Source organism: Malaclemys terrapin, chromosome 1 (assembly GCF_027887155.1).
Source record: "Malaclemys terrapin pileata isolate rMalTer1 chromosome 1, rMalTer1.hap1, whole genome shotgun sequence".
In the NCBI taxonomy this organism is placed as follows: domain Eukaryota; kingdom Metazoa; phylum Chordata; order Testudines; family Emydidae; genus Malaclemys; species Malaclemys terrapin.
Window position 1 is genome coordinate 162,597,685 of NC_071505.1, and position 10,474 is coordinate 162,608,158.

General features: G+C 45.5%; 1 protein-coding gene across 1 annotated transcript in view; it reads left to right on the forward strand.

The window, feature by feature from the left end:
* LOC128846672 (OX-2 membrane glycoprotein-like) overlaps positions 1-10,474 on the forward strand; it is a 154,795-nt gene that overhangs the window by 115,216 nt on the left and 29,105 nt on the right. The window lies entirely within an intron of this gene.

The window sequence follows — 10,474 nt, forward strand, 5'->3', positions numbered from 1 at the left end:
GACCCTTCTTGACCGTGGAGAAGAGGAAATTGATAGGTGACACCAAGGATTTTACAGCCACATGCATTAGATAACAAACAATTGCATGTCCTTTATGAGGCCGTGGGCTGAGGCTAGATATCATCACCATAACCACAGTTACATAAGGTTACTTTACATTTTACTTTCCTTTTATGACTGAGGTTGTTGCTACAGTTAACCTAAGAAGTCTGGCTTCCTCAAGAAAACTCATGGCTCTGCTGTAGTCAGCCGCTTCTTCCAGACAACACTGATAGCAATGACCAGCACCTGGACCAAGGCAGGCACTAAATATATATTCGCCTATATTGAAAGTACATCTCAAATGGCTTTAGAGTCTAGAGCAGACTTATTTAAACATCTTTACTAAAGGTAAATCCCCAGTACAAATGACTTGGCTTATTAATGAACAGATTGGAAAAAAAGCTGTAAATTGCAATAGTACAGTAAAAATGATGCTTCTTTAACCAGCCTTTTAAAATTCTAGAAAATAGATAAGGCTTGTAGCATACTCTGAGGGTCAACAAATCCCATCTCTAATGTCTTCACTACAGAGTTAGCCTGGGCAGGACATCTCCACTAAAAAGCCCTTGCCATGCCAGACCTGTGTAACTGCATCCACAATGGTTCTGTCCTAAGCTGTGCTGGCATGGATTTCTGGTGGGATGTCCATTGTCTGTGGTGGTGCATTAAGCTGGGTTCCTCTAGGAATTCAGTAGCAGGGTACTCTCACTGTCTCTCGCCTAGCATGGAGCTGCTGTCTGTGAGAGTGACAATAGAACCATGCTTTATGTGACTAATTTCCAAGTGGAGCTACTCCTTATTAACGCAGACAGTTCCAAAGGCGAAAGCAGAACATTTGGCAGCAGGAACTTTAAATGAGAATGTTGTTAAGGAATTCAATCTGCAAACTCAGCGTGATTTGTAGAGCACCTGACTGACTGCTGGGCCTCTCTGTTTTTTCATGTCCACTTAACATAAAAATGACATTGTGGATCCATTTCCCCAAATTATGGGTCCTACTGATATCACATCACAACTTTACAAGAAGGCTGGTGTCAATGTCTGGCCAACTGGCAGCGTGGGAGGAGGATTTCTTGGATGAAATGCTGTGGAAGTGCAGCAGAAATAGAGAGCCACTGTAGGTGATAAGGGAGGAGCTAGACAAGAAAGTACAACCCAGATAGAATTGTGGGATAGTCTTGTAGGACTAACAGCACCTGGACTTGATTAGCCTGCATTCTCATGGCAAAATAGGTGGGTCGCCAGCCTGGGTTGAAGCAAAGCCTGAGCTCAGCCATGACTGCTAGCACAGGCTCAAAGCACTTCCAAACCCGCATTAGAGGTTTTTCTGTGTGGACCAAAGAGGCAGTTTGGGGCAACACCCCAGCTAACTCTGCAGTGAAGACTTGACTTATCAGATCAAGAGAGACAATGTTCCAGAGCACCAGACGGGAGCTGCAAGAAAGGAAGGAAATGAGCCCACTTGAACTATGCAGACCGCAAATACCAATCTACGGGAAATGATACAGTACTCAGTTAAAACAATGTTTGTCAATAGAATTTAAACATCTAGAGTCACGTCATCAGCTAGTGTGAAATAGACTAGCTCCATTGATTTCAGTGGAGCTACACCCATTTACATCAGCTGAGGATCTGGCCCTTAATGAATGGTGACTGAACATACAAAGACTTCATAAAATACGATGACAAAAATCCCAGGTATGGAACAGAATAAACATGTCCATAGGGCTGGCTTTGTGGACAAAATGCTGTATAAATTATGAGAGTTCTAACAAAACTTAGCATTTTCAAGGTACTCTGTGTGCATTAACTAATACTATCCCCACTAGTAAGCAAGTCCTGCACAGCAAGTAATAGTATCCACATTTCGAGATGAGAAAACCAGGGCCGCCCGGGGGGGGGGGGGGGGGAGGGCGGGGGCAAGTGGGGCAATTTGCCCCAGGCCCTGGGCCCCGCAGGGGCCCCCACGAGTATGTCAGAGGCTCCCCCACTTCCGTCTTCCCCCATCCCCTGGCATCTCAGCTGGTAAGGGGGTGGTGCTGCGAGCTGTGGCCGAGCGGCAGGAACTCAGGCCCCGCTGGAGACACCACGCCGCTGCAGCGCTGTCCAGAGCTGCTCCTGGACACGGAGCGCTGAGGCTCTGGGAGAGGGGGTAAGCGGCATGGTAAGGGGCCGGGTACCCCCCGATCCCATCCCCCTCACAGCCCTGACCCCCAGCTCCAAGCCCAGCCCCTCTGAGCCGGGCACCCCCCCGACCCCATCCCTCCACAGCTCTGACCCCTAGCTCTGAGCCCAGCCCCTCTGAGCCGGGCACCCCCCTGACCCCATCTCACCACAGCCCTGAGCCCAGCCCCTGTGAGCCGGACACCCCCCTGACCCCATCTCCCCCACAGCCCTGACCCCCAGCTCCGAGCCCAGCCCCTCTGAGGCGGACAACCCCTGACCCCATCCCCCCACAGCCCTGACCCCCAGCTCTGAGCCCAGCCCCTCTGAGACGGACACCCCACTGACCCCATCTCCCCACAGCCCTGAGCCCAGCCCCTGTGAGCCAGGCACTCCCCAACCCAGAGCCCAGCTCCCCACCCAGCCCTGGGCAACAGCAGCACCCCCCCCCAGGCAGCGACAGCCCATTGGCACCAACCATCACCCAGCAACAGCCCATTATGTAATTGCAAATGTATACATACCGTTAAAGCATTTAATGTTTTTAAATAATGTATTTAGTGTATTTTCAAATTATTACAAATTAATTTTTTAATTATTTCACTAGTTATTTTTTACATTTCCAAATACCTGTTACTATAGTATTACAACTTTTTTTATGGAAGGGGCCCCCAAAATTGCTTTGCCCCAGACCCCCTGAATCCTCTGGGCGGCGCTGGAGAAAACTGAGACTAAGGCTCATATCCTCAAAAGTGTTTAGGTTCCTGTCATAAACATACAGCTAAGGGTAGCATAAAATCCCTCCTTTACCTGTAAAGAGTTAAGAAGCTCAAGTAACCTGGTTGGCACCTGACCAAAAGGACCAATGAGGGGAGAAGATACTTTCAAATCTGTGGGGGAAGGTTATTGTTTTGTGTTCCTTTGTGTTCTCTCCGGAGAATCAGGCAGGGAAAATACATCTCCCAAAGCCATACCTGAACTAAAGGCCTCTAAAATTACAAATTGTAAGTAATAGAAAAGAAATGCGTTAGATTATCTTTTGTTGAAGCTTGTGAATTTTCCCTGTGCTAAGAGGGAGGCTTATCCCTGTTTTTGTAACTTTAAAGTTTTGCCTAGAGGGGAAATCCTCTGTGTTTTGAATCTTTTTGTTACCCTGTAAAGTTATCTTCCATCCTGATTTTACAGAGGTGATTCTTTTATCTTTTTTTAAATAAACCTCTTTTAAGAATCTGATTGTTTTTCAGTGTCCTAAAGACCCAGGGGGGGTTGATCTGTGCTCACTTTGTAACCAATTGGTTAGGATATTATTCTCAAGGAAAGGGGGTGTAGGGACTTGGGGGGATATTTTGGGGAAACAAGAACTCCAAGTGGTCCTTTTCCTGAAACTTTGTCTAACTCACTTGGTGGTGGCAGCATACCATCCAAGGGCAAGGAAGAATTTGTGCCTTGGGGAAGTTTTAAACCTAAGCTGGTAGAAATAAGCTTAGGGGGTCTTTCATGTGGGTCCCCACATCTGTACCCTAGAGTTTAGAGTGGGGAGGGAACCCTGACAGTTCCTAATTCCCATTAACATCAATGGGAGTTAGGCACCTAACTACACCACTACCTCGATATAACACGACCCAATATAACACAAATTCGGATAGAACGTGGTAAAGCAGTGCTCCGGGGGGGCGGGGCTGTGCACTCCGGTAGGTCAAAGCCAGTTCAATATAACGTGGTTTCACCTATAACACGGTAAGATTTTTTGGCTCCCGAGGACAGCGTTATATCAAGGTAGAGGTGTACCTTTGAGGATCTGGGCCTAAGTAACTTGCAGATGGCCAAAGGACATTTGGTGTCCAGCATGGATTGGAATTTAGGAACCATTGTTGTTCTGGGGCCACTGGACCACAGCCTCTCTAAGCAGTGTACAGCTGGGATGCAGTAGTGAGCGTTTCTTTGCTGCAATTAGCTCCTGACCACAGCATCATAATGTTCCTTTTACATATACCAATAATGCATGTGCTCTGTAGTAATGTTTTCCTCAAGGTGTCTCTCTCTCTCTCTTTTTTTTACAGCTGTGGTGTGGAAATTTATCTGTGATTCATTGTCAGGTGTAAGGTTTTATATTTCTGAAAAAAATCAGCAGAAGGAAGCAAAAGCTGTTGCAAAGAAAACAGCACAAGTTTTGAGCTTGGTTAAAAGAATGTCATGTGCAACCACACAATGACTACAAATGTGTGTCTGGGTTGACCTGATACTTACCTCACACAATCTCACTTGAAAAGATCATTCCTGTTGGCTTAGTTATGAACACTGTCATATGGATTTAAAACTAGCTGAAGCACCATACGCATATAGGGTAATGTGAAAAGCAGCAAAGTTTATCATTGAGTTGGTGAGAAATATCTAATAGCAGAGCTCAAGGATCTTAGTTAAGTCTAGTTTTATTTCATATATCTTGCACCATTAACTTAGGAAATACAAGTATCAGAGGGGTAGCCGTGTTAGTCTGAATCTGTAAAAAGCAACACAGGGTCCTGTGAAACAGTTTCTCCTCCCTTGGTGTTCACATCTCAACTGCTAGCAGAGCACCTCACCCTCCCTGATTGAACTAACCTCGTTATCTCCACACTGATATATACCTGCCTCTGGAGATTTCCATTACTTGCATCTGAAGAAGTGAGGTTCTTACCCATGAAAGCTTATGCTCCCAGTACTTCTGTTAGTTTCAAAAGTGCCACAGGACCCTCTGTTGCTTTTTAGGAAATACACTTGATCAGACTTAATTCTATCGACGCAATTACTAAAAATCAAGGAAACCACCACTAAGGGCAACGTAAACATGCATACCGGCTTCAGCTAATAAAACTTAGTCAAATGTCATAATACCCAGACACTCAGCCCTACCATAAACTATTTTAATGTTAACATATAACTACCCACAGTGCACACATCCACTTCTTCGCAATCACACTCAAATGTGCAGTCGGAACGCCAGCCTCAGTTAGAGAGATCCCCTGTATGCATCTTAAGTGTAGTGTTTGTTGATGGAAAAAGTATGAGGTCAGAGTTCAGGTTTTGCCTTTGCGTGCAGTTGTGAGGAACTGGGAGAGTGCATTCTGGCTTGCTGTGTGATGAAACTGAAAGGGAGTTTGTTGTGCAGTTGATAAAGCTGAGGGTTTGGGTGTTCTGGTATCTGGGTAAGAAACGTGAATTCAAATTGGTGGGGGTGTTAATGTTGCCTTAATTAGTGCTGTCCTTGATTATTTTGGGGGGGGGGCGGGGGGGTTGGCTTGTTTATTTAGTGTGTTGGCAGGAAATGCACTTGAGCAAGTTTAACACTAAATTAATGTAGTGTTTTTGTGGAGGAATTTTGCTGCTATTTAAAAATCAATTAAGGGAAGTCTTCAACCTGCAAGCCCCTGCCCGAATTCTGTGACTCTCCCCACTGTGTTTCTGCTCATGCCCAGTAGTCCATCTTGCTTCCCTCTACATTCTTGCATCCCCATTTCAGAGCATCTTCCCTGTGACCCCTTCTAGTCACTCTCTCTTCCTTCCCCTAAAGTCTTACTGCCACTGTAGTCTCTTGCACACCCTCCCCACATCCTGAGGGGCAGAGACTGGAGATTTGACTAATGGAATCAGTGTGGGCAGGGCAGGGCAGGTGGGGAACAGAACTGGGGAGCTGGGCAGTACAATGGAGCTAACTGTACACAGACCCACTATGCAGCCTTGTTCCACAGTTCCCTTGTTCTCCATCCGTTCCTCTCCCTTATCTCTTCCGTTCACAGTGGAAAAACTTTTGATGGGTGTGGAGATCCATGGAACCTTGGAGCTAGTTGATAATTGGGATCAGGGAAATGGGTCAGTGGTGTGGGGGCTAGCAGTGCAGCAAGGGTCAGGAAGTCCAGTGAGAGCCTGGCTGCCCAGCCCCCTAACATCCTTTGTTTCCCTCTCCTCATGGTCCTCCACCCTCCCTCAGAAATGACTGTGGTGTATTGAAAACTGTTAAAATTACAAATTATCACTTTAAAGGTTAGAGGTTTCTGGGTCCTGCTTGCAAATGAGGGGCTCTGTAGGGAAGTATGAGATCAGCATCTGTCTGCAGAAACCTAGCCTAGAGAAAGATGGGATGAGTTGTGCCTCTCGGGGAGCAGCCTGCTTTGTCTCTCTCTGTTTTGGGGTTCTTGTGTTAGGATTCTGAATTCTAAGAAATAAAGTAGGTATGTTGCAACCATCCAGTAAGAGTATTTCATGTTTATTTAACTGCTGTGTGAATATGCTGTGAACATAATGACATACTTTGGCAGTGCATCAGACCAAGGGCTGGTCTCTGATAAACCAAAAAGTCCCACAGTCCGAGATGCTGCTTCCCTTGGGGAGTTGCAAACTCTGCTTCTCAGGCATCTTTAGCTATTGCTCTTGTTCCCACACCTCATGCCTGCTCTTTGTTGTAGCTAAGAAGATATAGGATATAGTGAGAAGGAGATGATTGCAGCTTAACTTGATGGAGACACACAGCTTGCTGCTCCCTCATAGAACTTCTGCTTCATTGAGGAGCTTCCTGGTCTGGCAAGGGAGAAAAGAGAACTTGTGGTTCACTTGAGATAGTCCCAGGTCTGACAAACCTTTGGGCCTGCAAATCTGCAAATCAGTACATACCTCGCTATTTATTATTATTTTTTCCTAGTAAAGAACTAAATTTTTTATTGGGAGGGAATAGGGAAAATGAAACACTAAGAGATGACATATGTATTTTACTCCCTGTCCTAAAAGCCCATTTGCTGCATAGTACATAAGCCATTTAAAAGGCTGCATACCATGCCTATTGTTCCCAGGATGACCTGGCATCACTGATACTGTAACTACAAGCTCTTCTTGTGCAAATCAGGTTAATGGACTATCATGAAAGGTGATGGTTCAATCCTGCTCTAATTGACACACACACTCAACTCCATAGACTTCACTGTAACATCCTAAGGGTTTCATGGGTGTAACAGAGGGCAGAATACATCCCTGTATGTGTGTTTCTGGCTTATTGTCTGAATACAATACACAGTCTATACAGCATGTGTGATACAAACCTTGCTAGTAACCATGAGGATCAAGAAGAAGAATGCACAATATATGCAGTTTGCAGTGTTGTTGTAGTCAGGATATTAGAGAGACAAGGTGGGTGAGGTAATATCTTTTATTGGACCAACTTCTGTTGGTGAGAGAGACAAGCTTTCCAGCTATACAGAGCATTTCTGGTTTGGACTTTGTGTAAGCTCAAAAACTTGTTTTGTCTCTCACCCACAAAAGTTGGCCCAATAATAGATATTACCTCTCCTACTTTGTCTCTCTAATATATGCAGTACAGCCTCACATTGTTCTTCAGGAAGGTTGGTCAGGTATAGAATGGATCCTAGGCTCCTTTTCCTACTTGAATGTGCTACAGTGGCTGTGTAAGTTGAATGCTAACCAGGGCTGGCGCCAGGCACCAGCGTAGCAAGCACGTGCCTGGGGCGGCCAATGAAGAGAGGGGCGGCACATCCGGCCGTTCGGCGGCGGGGCCGTTACTCCCTCTAGGAGTGAAGGATCTGCCTCCCAATTGCCGCCGATCATGATCGCGGCTTTTTTTTTTGGTGTGTGCTTGGGGCGGCAAAAACGCTAGAGCCGGCCCTGATGCTAAGTAAGCATTTTCTGTAATGTTCTCTCTCACCATATTTTGATAAGTTCATGAATTATCTTTTGGCCCGTAGACCTGGTTCTTCTAAGTCAAGGGTTGAGGTACGTGGGTCGGACAAATTGGAAGAAACTTGCACTGGCATTGCTGGTGCTGTGCCTATTACTTAAAGTATGTCTACACTGCAATTAAACACCCATGGCTGGTCTGTGTCAGCTGACTCAGGCTTGCAGGCTGACTTTAGGGCTTGGCCTGCATGGCTATTAAATTGCAGTGTATACATCCAGGCTCTGGGACCCTCCCCCCCTTGTATGGTCCCAGAGATCCCAACAATCTACACTGCAGTTTTATAGCCGCACAGCCCAAGCCCCTGAGCCTGAGTCAGCTGACATGAGCCAGCCACAGGTGTTAAATTCCAGTGTAGATATACCCTTAAAAAACTGAAGTATATTGTCTCCGGGGCTCTCAGCTGAGCCCTAAAAATGATTATATTGAATTATTGGCAAATGCTGTAGATATTAGAACCAGGGGCAGCTCTATGTTTTTTGCCGCCCCAAGCACGGCAGTCAGGCAGCCTTCAGCGGCATGCCTGCGTGTGGTCCGCTGGCCACATGGATTCGGCAGTGTTTCTGCGGGTGATCTGCAGGTCCCGCGCCTTCGGTGTTCCCGCCACCGAATTGCCGCCGAAGCCGCGGAATCAGCGGACCTCCCGCAGGCATGCCGCCGAAGGCTGCCTGACTGGCGCTCTCACAGCGACGGGCAGGCCGCTCCCCCATCGCTTGCCGCCCCAGACACGCGCTTGCTGCGCTGGTGTCTGAAGCCGCCCCTGATTAGAACAGAATATACTAACTCCTGAACCAGAGAATGGGATAGTCTTTCTAGTTTTGGATTATGAGCCATGGCACGTTACAGGATTGATTGAAAATGAAATCAGTTTCAATCTTTCCCAGGAGAAGAAATGCCCATGGAGACTGAGCAGACTGCATTTTACCTGCGCAGATTATTTCCGTCTTAATAGTAGGTGCTCTCAGCTTTTTACATTTCACTGCTTCAGGATGTCTGGTCTTCTGTTAAAAACCGAGACCCATTGTAAGTGCATGCCAGCTCCTTTTACTATTTTTTGCAGTTAGCACATTTGGTGGTAAGGCACTTCCTGTTTATCTGCAGAAATCTTACTTTCCAAATCAAACGTGGGTCTGCAGGGAGCACACTAACCCACAGCTCCCAGTCTTGCACCTGCATGTTAATTTAATGGCAGTTTCTGCTTCCCATTTTCACATGCTTCATGAGATGATCATGGCAGAACTCACTCCAGAGAAGCATGTAACTACGCCCCCTGTGATAGTTATTTATAGGGTGACCAGATGACCCAATTTTATAAGGATAGTCCCAATATTCAGGGCTTTGTCTTATATAGGTGCCTATTACCCCCATCATCCATCCCATTTTTTTCACACTTGGTATCTGGTCATCCTAGTTACTTGTAGCTCATGGAAAGCATTTTACTTTCATTAACTGAACACCAGATGTCATTAGGGGCCCACTTCTGCCAGCCACCACCTGATATTGAGACAGTGTACCTTACTGGACAGTGTACCTTACTCCATGATAGTCTCATTGAATTCAGTGGCCCCACTCCCAGGATAAGATAGATACTATTTCATCTGGGTAGCAGAATTTGGCTCAGCATAAAACAGAACATTTTAAAGTAAAATTCTTCTGGGAAATAAATGAACCGTGTGTGGCTACCTCTACTTTAACAAAGGAGAGTAATGTTCTATGGCTTGTGTTTGTTTAAAAACAAAGGACCTGATCTTGTAATCTTTATGCAGGCTAAACTGCCACTGACAGCTTTGTTAGCATTGGTACTGCAGAGTTAACTCAGGCAGGTGGAATTAACACAGAAGAATGAACCATAAGAATAATAAATATTCTTTATTAGCAATCGAAAAGAATGATCAAGAACCTGTTAATATTTGTGGTGCTAGTTGATATAGTACAGAGATAAGATACAAACATTTCTCTTTTCCATTAACTTGAGCACAAATATTCTGGTATGTTACTTGCACCCTGCGAATGATAGATGTAGTACATCCTTCCTTTTGAATTGTGGTCTGAATTTTAACCAAGCTAGAAGACTCTCATTGTTGCAGCACTAATCTGTTGATACGAATATTGCTATGAGTAATTTTCTTCCAAAGTACATTTTTTGCAGTACCAGAAGCATGGTATCAGAGCAAGAGCTGATCAAATGTCGTAAACCAATGTTGCAAACATTCTTTCAAATTTAAAATGGCATTCTGGCGTACCCTTTGTATTCACAAAGTTTGACGTGAATGGCTTTTTGTTTGTACCAGTGTTTGAAGAAAAGCTGTTTGTACACTACTTATCCACACTTACTTGCCAATAAAAGCTGATCAAGCCTGAATGAGAACATTCATCATTCATTGTTACCCTGTTCAAAAACATCTTTTAGTCGGCAAACAAAAGCAGTATCATGTGACTTAAATAACCAATCAGCAGGGCCAGCTCTAGGCACCAGCAAAGCAAGCAGGTGCTTGGGGTGGCAAATTTGCAGGGGTGCAAGAATCCAGCATGGGAGCTGAGAATCAACAG